An 18,394-nucleotide genomic window follows, 5' to 3' on the forward strand; every position below is an offset into this window, starting at 1 on the left:
GAAGAACAAACAAAACCCAAAGTTAGCAGAAGGAAAGAAATCATAAAGATCAGAGCAGAAATAAATGGAATAGAAACAAAGAAAACAATAGCAAAGATCAATAAAACAAAAAGCTGGCTATTTGAGAAGATAAACAAAATTGATAAACCATTAGCCAGACTCATCAAGAAAAAGAGGGACAGGACTCAAATCAGTAAAATGAAAAATGAGAAGTTACAACAGACACCACAGAAGTACAAAGCATCCTAAGAGACTGCTACAAGCAACTCTATGCCAATAAAATGGACAACCTGGAAGAAAAGGCCAAACAACCCAATCAAAAAATGGGCAGAAGCCCTAAAGAGACATTTCTCCGAATAAGACATACAGATGGCCAAGAGGCACATGAAAAGCTGCTCAACATCACTAATAGAGAAATGCAAATCAAAACTACAATGAGGTATCACCTCATACCAGTAAGAATGGTCATCATCAGAAAGTCTACATACAACAAATGCTGGAGAGGGTGTGGAGAAAAGGGAACCCTCTTGTACTATTGTTGGGAATGTAAATTGATACAGCCACTGTGGAGAACAGAATGGAGGTTCCTTAAAAAACAAAACCAGAATTACCATATGACCCAGCAATCCCACTACTGGGCATATACCCTGAGAATACCATAATTCAAAAAGAGTCATGTACCACAATGTTCATTGCAGCTCTATTTACAATAGCCAGGTCATGGAAGCAACCTAAATGCCCATCGACAGACAAATGGATAAAGAAGATGTGGTACATATATACAATGGAATATTACTCAACCATAAAAAGGAACAAAATTGGGTCATTTGTAGAGACGTAGATGGATCTAGAGACTGTCATACAGAGTGAAGTAAGTCAGAAAGAGAAAAACAAATATCTTATATTAACGCATATATGTGGAACCTAGAAAAATAGTACAGATGAACCGGTTTGCAGGGCAGAAATTGAGACACAGATGTAGAGAACAAACGTATGGACACCAAGGGGGGACAGGGGCAGGAGTGGGCATGGTGGTGTGATGAAATGGGCAATTGGGATTGACATGTATACACTGATGTGTATAAAATTGATGACTAATAAGGGCCTGCTGTTTAAAAAAATAAATAAAATAAAATTCAAAAATTGAAAAAAAAAAGAAATCAGAGACTGTCAGACTAGACCAGAAAGAAAAAAAGAAAAGAAAGGGAGAGAGAGAGAGAGAGAGAGAGAGACAACTGTAAGCAACTACAAGAAAAGCACTTTAAATGTAAAGATACAGACAGGTTAAAATTAACAGGATAAAAAAGAAGTACTATGCCAATGCAAATTATAAGAAAGATGAATGGCTACATTAATATCAGGCAAAAGAGACTTCAGAACATAGCATATTCCCAGAGAAAAAGGACATTTCACAATGATAAAGGGTGAATACCTCAAGATTACATGACAATCCTGAAGTGTATATACCTGAGAATGTAGCATCAAAACATATAAGAATAGAAAGGAGATATAGAAAAATATACTACTAAAGTTGTAGTATAGTATTGGTGATCCAATACTCTTCTTAATAATTAACAGAAATAGACAGAAATATCAGTAAATATACAGAAGACTTGAACAACACTAGCAACCAATTTGACCTGACTATTATAGAATACTACATGCATAAAGAGAATATATATCCTTTGCAAATCCATGTGGAACATTCACCAAGTGAAACATGTGACAAGCCATAAAACAAGCCAATAAGTTTAAAAGAATTTAAATTAAAAATATGTTTGAGGGACTTCCGTGGTGGTCCAGTGGTTAAGAATCCACCTTCCAATGCAGGGGACGCGGGTTCAATCCCTGGTCAGGGAACTAAGGTCCCACATGCCGCAGGGCAATTAAGCCCACACACCGCAGCTACTGAGCCCGCACACTGCAACTAGAGAAGCCCGTGCACCGCAACGAAGAGCCCACGCGACACAACCAGAGAGAGAAGCCCGCACGTCGCAACTAAGACCCAACACAGCCAAAAATTAAATAAATAAATAAATACTTTTTTAAAAAATAAAAATATGTTTTCTGAACATAATGAAATTAAACTAGAAATCACTAACAAAAAGATACCTTGCAAATTCCAAATATTTGGTAATTAGACAACACACTTCTATATAACCTATAGTTTATTTCTACTTCCCCTGTGATTTCTTCTTTAACCTATGGGTCATGTAAAAGAAATCACAGGAAGAATGGAAATAAAGCATATTAAAATGTGTTGACACACAGCTATAGAGTGCTAAGAGTGAAATTTATAACTATAAATGATTCTAATTTTTTAAAATAAGGTCTAAAATTAGTGTTCTAAGCTTCTATCTCATGAAACTAAAAAAATAATAAATTGAATAAAAAATAAGTAAAAGAAAAAAGAATAGAATAAGAAAAAAGTAGAGAAAATTAACATAGCAAGAAGTTGTACCTGACATGATTAATAACATTTAATAAACCACTAAGATGATTAATCAACAAAAAAAGAGAGAATACACAAATTACCAATATGAGGAATGCAAGAGCAGAGATCACCTTAGAGTCTACAGACATTAAAAGACCAATAAGAGAACATCAGAAAATTCAGCAATTTACATAAAATAAATTTCTTGAAAAATACAACCTATAAAAAACTGACAAAAGAAACATAATGGAAAACAAAATTATAGACCAGTCTCTCTCATAAACAAAGATACAAAATCCTTAACAAAAATACAGTTGACCCTTGAGCAACACTGGGGTTAGGGAAGCCAACCCTCCAAGCAGTTGAAAATCTGAGCATAACTTTACAGTCCGCACTCTGCACCCATGGGGTCCATATCAGTGGGTTCAACCAACCATGGATCATGTAGTACTGTAGCACATATTCACTGAAAAAAAATCCCTGTACAAGTGGACTTGCACAGTTCAAACCCATGTTGTTCATGGGGCAACTGTACTGGCAAATCAAACCCAGATATAGATTTATAGATATAGATATGGATATGGACATGGACATAGACAGAGATAGAGAAGGAGAGATAGAGATGCTAATACATCATGTCCAAATGGGCCAGGAAAGCAAAGTTGGTCCAACATTAAAAAATCAATCAATTGACTTCATCATATTAACAGAAAGGACAAAATCACTTCAACAGGTATAGAATAATATTTGACAAAATTCAATACCCACTCATGATAAAACTCAAGCAAGTCAGGAAAAGAAAAGAATTTCCTCAACCAAGAAGTCCTACAAAAAATCTACAGCTTACCTAATAATAAAAAACCCATCATATCTAATAATAAAATATTTAATGCTTTCCTCCTTAAATTAAAAAATAAAAATGGCAAAGCTGTTTGCTCATACCACTTCTACTCAACAGCCAGTACAGTATGGGAAGAAAAGTAATGCATAAAGATTACTGAAATGGATGAAGCGAAACTTTCTATTCATAGATTACATGATTATTTACTTAGTGACAAAAAATTAATAAGTTTAGCAAGGTAGAAGATATAAGGATGATGACAAAAATCAATTTAAATATCTATGCTAGCAATAGAGAAACAATGAGAAAAATGAAATTTTTAAAATATAATGTATAAGAACATCAAAAAATATAAAGTACTTAGAAATAAATTTAACAAGATGTTTAAGACCTCTACAATGAAAACTACTGAGAAAAATTAAAGGAGACCTACATAAATGGAGAAATATAACATGGTGGATTGTTAAGACTCATATTTTTAAGATGTCTGTTTCCCCAAGATGATTTATAATATGATACAATCCCAGTAGGCTTTTAAAAGAAAAATTGATGTATTATCTATTTTATATAACAGATTACCTCAAAACTTAGCAGCTTAAAACATCAGACATTTATTATGTCACACAATTTCTGAGAGTCAAAAATATGGAAACAGTTCAGACTCAAGATCTCTCATGGGAATGTAGTCAAAATGTTGGCCAGCTCCAAAGTCATCTGAAGGCCTAAATGGAGCTGGAAGGTCAACTTTCCAGATGGCTAATTCACCTGTCTGTTGGCTGGAGGCCTCAGTTCCTCATCACATAGACCTTTCATTACATGAGGGCTGTCTTCCCCTAGAGTGAGTGATCCAAGAAAGAGGCCAAGAGGGAAGCAGTCATGCCTTTTATAACCTAGTATCCAAAGTTTTATTACATTACTTCTAATTTATTTTATTAGAAGCAAGGTACTAAATTTGGACCACACTCAAGGGGAAGGTAATTAAGTTCTACAGAGAAATAGCAAAGTGCACATCTTTTAAAACCACCATAATAGACAAGCTGATTCAAAAATTTATATGAAAATGCATAAGACCTAAATATCCAAAACAATATTTTAAAAGAACCAAGTTGGAAGATTTATAGTAGTTGATTTCAAGGTCCACTATAAAGCTATATATATCAAGACTCTGTGGTAATGGCATAAGGATATGCAAATAGATCAACAGAGCAGAGAGCCCAGAAACAGACCTACATGTACAGCTCACTGATTTTTGACAAAAGAGCAAAAGAAATCAAATGGGGGGGGGGGAATGTTTTTTCAGCAAATAACGCTGTAACAATTGGACATGCATATGAGAAAAAAATAAACTTCAATCCCTACCTCACACCATATATACAATGAATTTGAGATGGATATAGACCTAAATATCAAGCTATAACTATAAAACTTCTATAAGAGAATATGGGAAAATACCTTTATAATCTGAGGGTAGACAAAAGTTTCTAAATGGGATAAGGAAAGCAATAACTATAAAAAAAAAAGATAAATTAGACTCCATAAAAATTTTAAACTTCCCCTCATTAAAAGATACTTTTTAGAAAATGAATAGACAAAACATAGACAGGGAGAAAACAGTCACCAAACATCCATCTGATAAAAGGACTTATGTCCAGAATATATAAGGAACCTTGCAACTCAATAATAAAAAGACAACCCGGGGGCTTCCCTGGTGGTGCAGTGGTTGAGAATCTGCCTGCTAATGCAGGGGACACGGTTTCGAGCCCTGGTCTGGGAAGATCCTCCATGCCACGGAGCAACTAGGCCCGTGAGCCACAACTACTGAGCCTTGCGCGTCTGGAGCCTGTGCTCTGCAACAAGAGAGGCCAAGATAGTGAAGAGGCCCGCGCACCGCGATGAAGAGTGGCCCCTGCTTGCCGCAACTAGAGAAAGCCCTCGCACAGAAACGAAGACCCAACACAGCCAAAAATAAATATAAAAATAAATAAATTAATAAATTAATTTAAAAGATTTAATAAAAAGACAACCCGGGCTTCACTGGTGGCACAGTGGTTGAGAATCTGTCTGCCAACGCAGGGGACATGGGTTCAAGCCCTGGTCCGGGAAGATCCCACATGTCGCGGAGCAACTTAGCCCGTGTGCCACAACTACTGAAGCCCACGCACCTAGAGCCTGTGCTCCGCAACAAGAGAAGCCACCGCAATGAGAAGCCCGCACACTGCAACGAAGAGTAGGCCCCGCTCGCCACAACTAGAGAAAGTCCGCGTGCTGCAACGAAGACTCACTGCAGCCAAAAATAAAATTAATTTTAAAAATAAAAAATAAAAAGACAACCCAACTTTTTTTAATGGGCAAAAGATCTGAAAAGACAATATACAAAAGAAGATATACAAATGTCCAAGAAGCACATGAAAATGTGCTCAGCATCTTTAGTTATCAGTAAATGCTAATTAAAATCACAATGAGGGCTTCCTTGGTGGCGCAGTGGTTGGGAGTCCACCTGCCAATGCAGGGGACGCGGGTTCGTGCCCCGGTCCGGGAAGATCCCACATGCCGCGGCGAGGCTGGGCCCGTGAGCCATGGCCGCTGGGCCCGTGCGTCCGGAGCCTGTGCTCCGCAACGGGAGAGGCCACAGCAGTGAGAGGCCCGCGTACCGCAACAAAATAAAAAAAAAAATCACAATGAGATGCCACTATACACACTCCAGAATAGATAAAATTAAAAATTATGGCAACGCTAAATGTCCTTGAGTGTGTGGAGCACCCAAACCTTCCATGATGAGAATGAAAAGTTACATCACTTTGGAAAAAAGTCTTGCAGTCCCTTAAAAAACTAAACATAAACTAACTCTATGACCTGGTAATTCCACTTCTATGAATTTACCCAAGAAAGATGAAAAATGTATGTTCACAAAAAGACTTGAATAAGAATGTTCATAGCAGCTTTATTCATAATAGCCAAAAACGGAAACAGTCCTAGTATCAATAGGTAAATGGATAAACTAACTATAGTATATTCATATAATGAAATACTACTCAGCAATAAAAAGGAACAAACTACTGATTCAACAGCAGGACAAATCTCATTTCTCATAGACACGAATCTTAAATGGACTAATAAAGATTTGTTTCTAATTTTAACTTCTAATATAGTAAATACCAATAGACTTAACTCACAAAGTTCTCCAGGGTTCTCAATAATTTTAAATGTGTACAGGGGTCATAAGACCAAAAAGTCTGAGAACCTCTGATCTAATACAAGTTGAATATGGGCATGCTCTACAATCTAATAATTATACTCCTAAATATATACAGACACTCTTACACTTGTGTGTACCAGAAGATGTACAAGAATGTTCATAGCATTATTTGTAATATCAAACACCTGGAAACAACAAAACATCCAACGACTGAAGAATGGATAAATCAATATATTCATACAGTGAAATTCTAAACAACAGTAAGAAAAAAAATGAACTACCTAACCTATCAACGTAGATAATTCTCAGGAACATGGATGATACTAAGGACCACAATTTGAGTGAAAAAAACAAGTTGCAGAAGAACGTATATATAGTAAAATTCCACTCACATAAAATGTAAAACAAGCAAACCTAAACTGTATTTTCTAGGAATGCTTAAGTGGTAAAAGACTAGGAAATGAAACACTAAATTAAGGATAGTGGTTATCTCTGAAGAAAAAGAAAGAAGATGGGATGAGGGAAGGGCACATAGGAGGCTGAATGTTTACCCAATGATGGCTGCTCTTAACCAAAGAATAGTCCTCCTTTATCAAGGTCATAATTCTCTTCAACTGTCAAGCTTTAAATTGGACATTCCTAGAATAGTAAGAACAAAGAATATCCATTTGATTGGCAAGCCTAATTGAATCAACTCCAGTGATCAACAGATCAACAGAATATCAGACAACAAAGCCAGACTGCCCTCACATCTACTTTAAAAAAGCATGTATGTACATGGGGACAACTTATGGAATGGGAGAAAATATCTGCAAACAATGCAACTGACAAGGACTTAATTTCCATACAACTCATACAACTCAATATCAAAAAAACAAACAACCCAATCAAAAAATGGGCAGAAGACCTAAATAGGTATTTCTCCAAAGAAGACATACAGATGGCCAACAGGCACATGAAAAGATGCTCAACATCACTAATTATTAGAGATATGTAAATCAAAACTACAATGAGGGGCTTCCCTGGTGGCGCAGTGGTTGAGTGTCCGCCTGCCGATGCAGGGGACGCGGGTTCGTGCCCCGGTCCGGGAAGATCCCACATCCCGCGGAGCAGCTGGGCCCGTGAGCCATGGCCGCTGAGCCTGCGCGTCCAAAGCCTGTGCTCCGCAACGGGAGAGGCCGCAACGGTGAGAGGCCCGCGTACCGCAAAAAAAAAAAAAAAAAAGCCACAATGAGGTATCATCACCTCACACCAATCAGAATGGCCATCATCAAAAAGTCTATAAATAATAAATGCTGGAGAGGGTGTGGAGGAAAAGGAACCCTCAAGTGAAAGAAACCTGACACCAAATAGTAAATATTATATAATTCTACTCACATGCAGTCCTAGAATGAACAAATGTAATTTACGGTGAAGAAAAAAATCAGAACAGATAGTTGCCCTGGAGAGAAGAGGGAAGGTGAAGGTGAGAATTACAGGGAAGGGGCATGAAGAACTTTCATGTTTGACAGGTAAAGTTCTCTATCTTGATAGGGGTTTTCGTTATGCATATAAATGCACTTCTTAAAATTCAGCAAATACACACGATTTGTGCATTTACATTGAATACAAATTTTACATCCAAAGAAAAAACAGAGAATTGAACTTTAATGATATGTATGTTGAAATAGTTAGAGGGAAAGTATACAGATGTTCGCAATTTACTTTAAAATGTATCAAAAATAAAATGAATTGATAGAGGAATGGATAAATAGATATATGATTAAAAAAAGTACTGTATACTAAAATGTTATTGGTAGGATTTAGGCAATAGGTGAATGGATAATCACCGCAAAATTCTTCTAACTTTGCTGTACATGTGAAAATATTCATTAAAAAAAGGGGCTTTTCATGCCATATTTACTATTTGGCCTTTATCCTTCAGTCAATAGAAAGTCTTCAAATGGAAACAGAAGAAGCACCTAATTCTGTAAGGAGTAATCAGTCAAGGTTTAAAGAGGTATCCACTGACTGGGAATGCAGCTACAAATGACAAGGGAACAGCAGATGCAAAAGCAATCGGGTTAAGGTGCGGCACACTAGATACTCCAACCGACCTTTCCACTGAAAACATCTAAAAATTCTGGTATATTCAAAATATTCAAATAAATGAAACAAAGAAGGAAGAAAGGGAAGAGGGGTGAAGGGAGGGGAAGTCCACCAAGGTGAGGGGTCAGATAGGAGACCTCCCCAAATAAAGGTTTAACTTCCCTACCCCAATCCCTAAACTCTGTTTGCTCTTACGGCCTTTCAACTGTTTAAATGAGGCCCACTCACATTATTGAGGGTAATCTTCACTTAAAGTCTACTGACTGTAGGTGTTAACCACATTTACAAGATTCCTTCAGAGCAATACCTAGATCAGTATTTGATTAAGTAACTGGATACTGTAGCCAAGCCAAGTTCACACATAAAACTAAGCATCACAGATAAGGTCACAACTATAACAAAGTAGTATTTATTTTTTAAACTTATCTTGACTAGATTCCAATTCGACTTTTATTGAGCACCTAGTATTTGCCAGGCACTTCCCTGTGCGTTTTCACATGTATCATGCCATTTAATCCTCACAACCCTACCAGATATTCATTGTTCTCATTTTATAGAAAATAAACTGGTACAAAGAATGATTAAGTGATTTGCCCAAAGTCACAATGTTCAATGGAGCAAAGTTCAGAGAGGATTCTTATTCTGACTTCAAGTCATTATGTCAGGTACCTTCCCCACAGGAAAGCATGTAGGGTTTCATGTCACCATAAACTGCTTTTGCTGTCTCTTTTGGGCTCAATCATTTTTCTGGGTCCTAAAATGTTTCTTCATGCCCTTATTTTTTTTTGTGGGGGGGGCTGCATTGGGCCTTCGTTGCTGCGTGTGGGCTTTCTCCAGTTGTGGCGAGCGGGGGCTACTCTTCGCTGTGGCGCGCGGGCTTCTCATTGCGGTGGCTTCTCTTGTTGCCGAGCACGGGCTCTAGGCGCGCGGGCTTCAGCAGTTGTGGGTCCCGGGCTCCAGAACGCAAGCTCAGTAGTTGTGGTGCACGGGCCTAGTTGCTCTGCGGCATGTGGGAGCCTCCCAGACCAGGTCTCGAACCCGTGTCACCTACATTGGCAGGCAGCCTCCCAACCACTGCGCCACCAGGGAAGCAGCCCTTACTTATTTATTATAAAACACTCTTTGTTGCACTACCGAAAACTCTCCGGGTGAGTGTTTTTTTCCGCCCACTATGAAACAGTTGGCAAAGGAACAAGGGTAGAACCCCAAAATCAAATAAACAACTTAAAATTTCAACCTGAAATAATAGTGTACTGGACAAAACTTTAAATGTTTACTATTCTCTGTATTCCAGTTAGTAAAGTTGCCCAAATTACAATTTGAGGTATTTGTTCTCCTTATTTACCCATACATCAATTACTGTTCCACTAAAATAAGTAAATAGGGACTTCTCTGCCGGTCCAGTGGTTAAGACTCTGCGCTTCCACTGCAGGGGGCATGGGTTCGATCCCTGGTTAGGGAACTAAGATCCCCCATATGCTGCACGGCGCAGCCAAAAAAAAAGGAAATAAATCATTTCTTCCAACATGTGCTACCAAATGACAATTTTTCCTAGTTAAAATCTTGGATGACCTAGGTAAATGCTAAATCAAGATTAGACTTCAAACTGTACTTAGCCTTCAAGTACAGTAGTTTCTCCTAATCTGCGGTTTCACTCTCCAAGCTTTCAAATACCCATAGTCAACTGCAGTCTGAAAATATTAAATGGAAAATTCCAGAAATAAACAATTCATAAGGTTTTAACTGTGCACTGTTCTGAGTAGCATAATGAACCTTGCAACGTCCTGCTCTGTCCCACCTAGGATCCTCAGCCGTCAACATCATCTGCTCCTGACATCCAACCATCCACATCATTACAGTTCAATGATCCAGGATCACCCAAAGCAAATGAATCTCCTTCTCTGCATAATCAGAAGTTAATAGTAGCCTAACACTAGATCACAATACCTTCTCATCATGTAGGCATTTTATCATCTCAGATTATCACAACAATAAGGGTAAGTACAGTACAATATTTTGAGAGAGACCATATTCACATAACTTTTATTACAGTATATTGTTATAACTGTTCTATTTTATTATTAGCTGTTATTAATCTCTTATTGTGCTTAATTTATAAATTAAATTTTACCATAGGTATGTATATATAGGAAAAAACACAGTACATACGGTTGACCCTTGAACAAAACAGGCTAGAACTGTGCAGATCCACTTACAACTAATTACTAACTATAGACCAAAGTCTGAAAGATAGTTTGGTTTGAGCTTCGCTTAGGTATTGGGAACAAATGGAAAGAAAACTGTTTCTAAAATGAAAATGTAACATGTTCAATTTTAAATTCAATTTAGCTCATTACCCAGAACAATCATTTTCAAACTTCAGTTCACATGCAGTATTTTTGGCCTGTTACTGCTGGGAGCAGGGTGGAGGAGGGGGTTAGTGATCAATACCTAACTTGATTTTCAAGTTAGAAACCTAGGCTCCAGTACCAGCCCTGTGATCCTGAACAAGTCACTTATCCTTTTGAACCTGGTTCCTTACACAGAAACAGTGATAACGCTTACACCCCATAGGAAAAAAAGAATTAACAGTGTTTTTTGAACTATAAAGTCTTGCTTCTCCAAGTATAATCTCCAGACCAACAGCACTGGAGTCATCTCATAGCTTATAAGAAATGCAGAATCTAAGGCCACATTCCAGACCTACTGTACTGGAATATGAATGTTAACAAGACCTCCAGGGAATTCACATGCACATTAAAATCTGAGCAGAATTACTATAAAGCACTCTACAGACGTTAGGTATCTTCACCATAAAAAAAATAGTTAATTAGGAGCTCTTGTTGTTCTGAGGAAGTCCTATGACCTGGTAACCCATTAACAATATGACATCAACAATATTTAACATCATCCTCCTCAGCTCTACTATTTCCCATACTGAGAAACTACTGAATGTGGATTCTGGTCTAGGTTTCACAACTAATTGGCAAGATAATCTTGAGCAAATCATGTCAACTCTCAAGGTCCTTCTCCTTGCATGCAAGATGAGAAGGTTAGACCACTAGTTACCAACCTGAGGTCCCTGGATGCACTGGGGTCTGAAAAAGTAGTAACGGAGGGAGGCAAGATAGTATGATAGTTAAGCGCATAGCTTTAGAATCAAATGGCCCTTGGGTCCCTTAGGCTCTGCCACTTAATAGTGTTGACCTAGGGCAAGTTACTTAAACGTCTTAAACTTTAAAAGAGTTCTTATAAGGATTATAATAAGGGTTCGTATAAGATAATATACACATAGAGCTTTGCACATAGTGTCCCATAATGTTAGCTTTTATTATTTCTATTGGCTATTTTCAGTATCTCAAAAATCATATTTATCTGAAATAAGGCTGCAATGAAATTATTATGCTCTTTTGCTTTGGACTAGAATTATATCAATATATTAAGGTAATACATTACCTTATCTCATATATCTCATATGGATCAATACAGTGTAGTAACAGTGACTAGATCTCCTCTAATTGATAGTCACATGTGCCTCTGATTATTTGAAATGGGGATAAAGTACATTAATAATTAATGTAGAAATAATAAGTTACAATTTATATAAAAATAATAATAAATTCATGGAGCCCATGACAGAAAATAATAAAATGCTTCTTTCTAATGAAAAAGTTAAAATAGACACTATGTCACCATATGATCCAGAAATTCCACTTTTGGATTGAAGAGATATTTGTACACCCATGTCACAGCCTCACTATTCACTACAGCCAAGAGGTGGAAGCAACCCATGTGTCCATCAATGGATGAATGGATAAGCAAATGTAGTGTATACATACAATGAAATATTATTCAGCCTTTGGAAAGAAGGACATTCTAACACATGCTACAAAATGCTACATAAGGACATTATGCTAAGTGAAATAAGCCAGTCACCAAAAACAAACAAAAAAACCCACTGTTGATTCCACTTATATAAATTCATAGAGACAAAAAGCAGAAGATTGGTTGCCAGGGTCAGCGGGGGAGGAGGGAATACGGAGTTGTTAAATGGAAATGGAGTTTCAGTTTTACAAGATGAAAAGAGTTCTGGAGATTGGTTGCACAACAGTGTCAGTGTACTTAACACTACAGAACTGTACACTGAAAAACGGTTAAGACGGTAAATTTTATGTTATGTGTGTCTTTCCACAATGATTGATAAATAAATAAATACACAACCAACCAGCTAGCTAGCTGGTATGGCAGTTCTTCCAGCACTAACACTGTAAAGCCTTTATGCTTTAAGTTTTTAATAAGAACCCCTTCCTTGCATTCCAAAGCACCATATACATATGTCCATCATAGCACCCGGAACAATTTACTGGCAGTCTCTGACTGTATAGATTAAATCTAAACCCTTTGGTACACTAAATTTGACCCTTCATTTGGCCTTCATTCTTCAGTGGACTTACGGTGTTTCTGAGCTATGAGTCAGAGGCAGTGATGCTTGCTCATCAATAACCCTCAGGAAAAAGACTATCTTCCTTAAGGTGACAGGATGTCACTCCACTAGCCCACAGAACCCCATGGCCGAAAGAAGCCTGAAGCACGCTCACTTCCTTGAGGCTACTATTCAGAGAAGATAGTGGGAAGGGGCCTGAAAAAACGAAAGGAAAAGGGTGCAAGGAGGTACAAGCAGCTAGATGCCTTGAGTGGCATATGTGTACGGCAGGGGCAGCTGATTAAAGCCTCTCTAGTCTTGTGCTGCCCTGGCAATGAAAGACAGACTCCTTTATCCCATCTAAGCAAATCCCATCATAAAGGTGTAAAGACTGAGGGTTGCCCTGCTTCCCTTCTGCTCAATTCCTATGAATAGGATGGGGAGAGGGACAGCAAACCTGTGAGGAGAGACAACACCTACCTAGCTTGAATCATCCTAGCCCAAGGACAAAAGGGAGATAGCTAGATGGTCCTACCAGAAGTTACCACCCATGCTCCCCATCCATGAAAGTCTTACTAGCCAGGTTACCCCCTCAGACTGAAGTAGCTCCTATGAAACCCATAATTAGGATTTAAAAATATTTTTTAGCTTTCTGATAAATAAACCTTCCTTTATAATACATCAAATTTTAAACATTCTTCTTTCAAATACATTTTTAGGAATGCATTTCCCTTGAAAGTAGGAAATGCCTATTTGAACTTATCTGTTCATATCTCTACTGGCTTATTAGCTACCTTGAACAGAGAGACAGTCTTTGTATAGTTTTGTATTTTAAGTCAATGACAAAATAAGTTTTCAATAAATACTTGCTGAATAAATTAAACATTCTGAAAAAAAAATTTAACCGGGTAATTCTCCCTTGAGGCCATAATTAAAACACAGAATTCCCTTCTGCTTCCCTTTAGGAAATATTTCTTCCATAAAAACGACAGCACCTGAAATTCCACTTCCTGTTACAGTGTTTCTTAGTAGAAAGAGTTGTCAGACCTATATTTGAATACCATTTCTGCCACTTAACAGCTATATGACACTGAGCAAGTTAACTTCTCTAAGACTCAGTTCTCTCACCTATAAAATGGGGATAACACCACCTACTTACTAGGAATGTTACTAGGATTAGAAATACACAAGCAGTCTTCACTTTGCAGAGCTCTAATATGCACAAATTTCAGTTACCACAGTTTCGTTAAACAATACCGATTCCCCGACAACACAATTCAAATTTCAGTTACCATAGTATATTAACTGTGAATAACTGAATACAGTACAAACCTCACTACTAGATCTTCAATCCACAAATGACTATGTAAGTAATAGAAGTACATCACAATCGGTGACTAACCAAGTCACTTCTTTTAAAGTTTATTGGTGGATTTGACAAAATAAATTGCAAAGGAACAACAATTAGGCCGTTGGTGGACTCCTCATCAGTAACAGTAAAAGCCAGGATACAATGGAATAATATCTTCAAAGTGCTGACAGAAAAATATCTCTCTGCCGAAATTTCTAACTACAGATAAAAGACCAGGGCAAAGTCTGTTGGTGTTTAGTCACTGCACATCTGTTATTCAATTCATGTACAGACTGAACATGTACATGTTCAGCAAAGCATGTAGCTGAGTTGCCTCCTTGTCTCCTGGTGATGAATGTATGTGACATGCTACAAAAATGGATAATTGAAAGGTGGAACAGACCAACAATGATGAAAGTGCAGCAAAGAAACAAAAAGTAATAGTGTTAAGGGGGTGGGGGAGGGATGGATTGGAAGTTTAGGATTAGCAGATGCAGACTATTATATAGAGAATGGATAAACAACAAGGTCCTACGGTACAGCACAGGGAACTATATTCAATATCCTGTGATAAACCATGATGAAAAAGAATATGAAAAAGAATGTATATATGTATAACCAAATCACTTTGCTTTACAGTAGAAATTAATACAACATTGTAAGTCAACTATACTTCAATAAAATAAAATTTTTTTAAAAAGTAATAGTGTTGGAAATAAAACCCCAATCAAACATAAACGGAGTTATAGAAGAAATAACTGGCCATGACAATGTTGACCCTGTTGCCACTCAAGAGACTAGATATGCAGCCAGAGGAACTTAGTGAAGGCAAACTTACCGACACAAATGAAGAAAGTGATTGTGAGAAAAGGATGAAGATGGAACAGAAGTGAACCAGCAAAACTCCGCATTAAAGGAACTCTCAGAAATATTTCACAATATTGAAAGTGCAAAGAATGCAGTGTTGGAACCTGATCCAAAGTTAGAAAGGAGCATGACAATCCACCAAGGCACAGAAAAAAATACTCATTCCATATCATAAGTTACATGACAAGAAGGCAAGTACTACTCAAATTACTCTAGATAAGTTCTTCTACAAAGAAATAACACATTTTAATTCTCAATGTTTGTAATGTTTTAAATTACAGTGTACTAAATAAATATTAGTTTTAACATTTTTTCCATTTCTCCATATATTTATGACTAACAATAAGAGGATTTACAATGTTTGACAAAAATGTGTAAAGGTCACGGAGTACTCATAACTTTTCTCATTGATTATGAAGATTTCTTTGCCAGGTTTTAACTTGCATGGTCATTTGTATTGTCCCATACTACCATGCAAAGTACCTGTAACTTCTGGCACATCAAGGCACTTAGTATTTCACAACTGAAGAGAAACTGGCTACCTTTTCCCCTCATTCTTACAATCCACCCAAGCAAAAAAGGAATATGAGCTCATCTTGGATGACGTTAAGAAGACAGCGTTTCAGGTTTTTCAGTGACTGAGAACTGTTGCCATCTTTACATGCAATTCCCCAAACTTGTCCTTAGATTACCCAAAACACACACACCCCAATGCCGAAAGATAGGCTTCCTGAATAGTTATTCAATTTGTCATCTGTGATAGTATATTAGTCATGCTTGTCTTCATCCCCTGCAGGCAGGGTCAAAACAATGAATGTGTGATAGAAGTAATATGGTATAGTAGCTTTAGAGTCAGACCTCAACTTGAATACTACCTCTACCCCACTTTTTGCAACCTTAGATAAATTATTTGTTAGAGTTTCAATTTCCTAATCTGTGAAATAAGGATAATAATGCCTTCTTTTTGGAATTATGGTAAATATCGAAAAAGATAAGATATATGAAGTGCTTAGCAAAGTGTGGTACATAGTAAGCACTTAGATATAGCTATTATCACCATTATTATTATTCTGAATATTTCTATCATTATTGTAAATATTATAATGATGATAAAGTTGCATTTGTTTTAAACACATTAATCAGCCTATTTTTCAAAGATCAAGTCTCTTACTCAAAGATATGATAGACACACACCACTTGCTGGCTGAGAACGTTGACCTCAACCTCCTCCAGATCATTTTCTCCCAAGGTACAAGTGCAAAGGGCTGCCAACACTCACTCATCCTGTTCTTGCAACCCCTGATTCCTATGTCAAAACCCTCCCTGCCAGCTGCTCAGAGTTTCCTCTTCTGAGGTCATTAAGAACTAAAGCCATTTCCCATTTCTCAGAGCTATCTGTCAGAACAGTAGTATCTTGCTGTCTCATAACTCACATGACTTAACTGTCAGTCTTCTCTTTTGATTCTAATCCCAGTTTTCTCTTTGGATTCTAATCCTTCATTCTAAACTAAGAGTCATTATTACCTATATTGACCCATAAAGCTGCAAAGGACCTAAAGGCCAACTAAAGCCAACCCCTTTTCTCTACCAAACAATTAATTCCCCCTAAAATATCCATGTGAGTTAGTTGAGCAAGGTCTGTTTGAACACTTTCAGTGACAGCAAGCCCTCTACCTCTCAAATCAACCCATTCAACGATTATAACTTTAAAATTTTCCTTATGTTGAAGCAAAATCTCTCCCCTTACAGGCAGTTTCCACCCATAGGCTCTAATTCCACATTCTAGAGAAATACAGAAAGCTTAACTGCTCTATATCACAGCCCATTCAACATTTTAAGGACCCTGAGTTTCACTCTTCCACATTACAAATTTCTAGTTCAGAAAGCACAATTTTAAGTCCCTTCTCTCGTGGACCTCCTCTGGACCATGTATGGGCTTGCCAATGTGATCTAACAGCAAACTGATAAAGCACTTCCTTTGCCAACATTTGAGCTGCCCAGTAATTATACTACGAATGTACCCCTTTGCCCATATCCATCCATTATTATATAAAAATTATTAATTTAAGCTAGTAGTCCAGGAAAAGTAACTCTCAGCCTAAATCACAGTTTAAAGGGAATAGTACTGAAAGTCTTAAAAACTACCAAAAGAGTTCTCTTTTTTTTTTCTTTTTTAATCCTAGCCAATTACTGGGAATGCAATAAAGTAGGATCAGCTGGCATGAAAGTCTTGCCTCTTTCCTACAACGCCAAACACATGTCTGGGACAAAGACCCAACAATGGAAAGGTTAGCTAAAAAAGAGTTTTGCTTCATGTCCTGAGAAAGTTGAGCCAATTAAAAGAAGGCAGTAATAGTGAGTCAAAAAATATCCTCTGTACCTTGCCAGAAGCAGGTACCTGAAGAAGGATCAAATGCTTTGCTCTCAAAACTTGACCACAGTAAACTACAGAAAAAGAAGTGGCAGATTTTTCCTGTTCCTAGCCTGGAAGGAACAATCATCTGGGGAAACACACACACACAGCACCCAAGGGGCCAGTCAGGGGCAGCAGCTGGAGGAGAATTCTTCCCCAAGTCCTCAGAAGGTGTAATCAGTGCAAGTAGCGTCCTCAGAAGAACCTTAACCTTCGTCAGGTAGTCGGAGAGGAGGCAGAGTGGAGTAGGGACTTGATCCCTTGTGCTCTTAGGAACCTGGCACGAGCCGGAAGGTACAGACTAGCTGCTGCCTTCTACTCCTGGTGCAAGGAGACAGCTGAATGATCGTACTCAGAAAGGAGGTGATCGCTGGTACCCGAAGATATCCTGGGTGAGACTGGGCTGGGGGATAAGGGTTGGGGGTCGGTATCTGAGACCGGGAAAACCGTTCCCTGGAGGTGACCGAAGGAGGACTCACAGGAACAGAGAACGAGGAAGAAAAAGACCGCGTTTTCACGTATTTGGGGGAAGACTGAGCTAGGACCTGTTCCCTTCTCCTGTGCCCTTGCGATGAAGGTGGTGGCAGCAACAGTAGGCGCAGGTGTCCCGGGCCCTCATTCAAATGAGCAGAGTCCCCCACTGTCCCAAGCTCTACTCGGGCTGCCCCCACTTGCCCCTCAGGCAGCGAAATCCCCATTCCCAACCCTGCCCCTCAGGCTTCCCCTAAGGTCCAGCAGGGGCTCTCCACATCTCTTCCGCCCCCCAACCTCGAGGCCCCCC

General features: G+C 38.1%; 1 protein-coding gene across 1 annotated transcript in view; it reads right to left on the reverse strand.

The window, feature by feature from the left end:
- Positions 1-18,394, reverse strand: part of LOC112408008 (alkaline ceramidase 3) — a gene marked incomplete at its 3' end in the record, with an annotated part of 109,438 nt that overhangs the window by 90,616 nt on the left and 428 nt on the right. The window lies entirely within an intron of this gene.

The sequence above is a fragment of the Neophocaena asiaeorientalis genome, unplaced genomic scaffold, assembly GCF_003031525.2.
Source record: "Neophocaena asiaeorientalis asiaeorientalis breed wild unplaced genomic scaffold, Neophocaena_asiaeorientalis_V1.1 scaffold481, whole genome shotgun sequence".
NCBI classification, from domain to species: domain Eukaryota; kingdom Metazoa; phylum Chordata; class Mammalia; order Artiodactyla; family Phocoenidae; genus Neophocaena; species Neophocaena asiaeorientalis.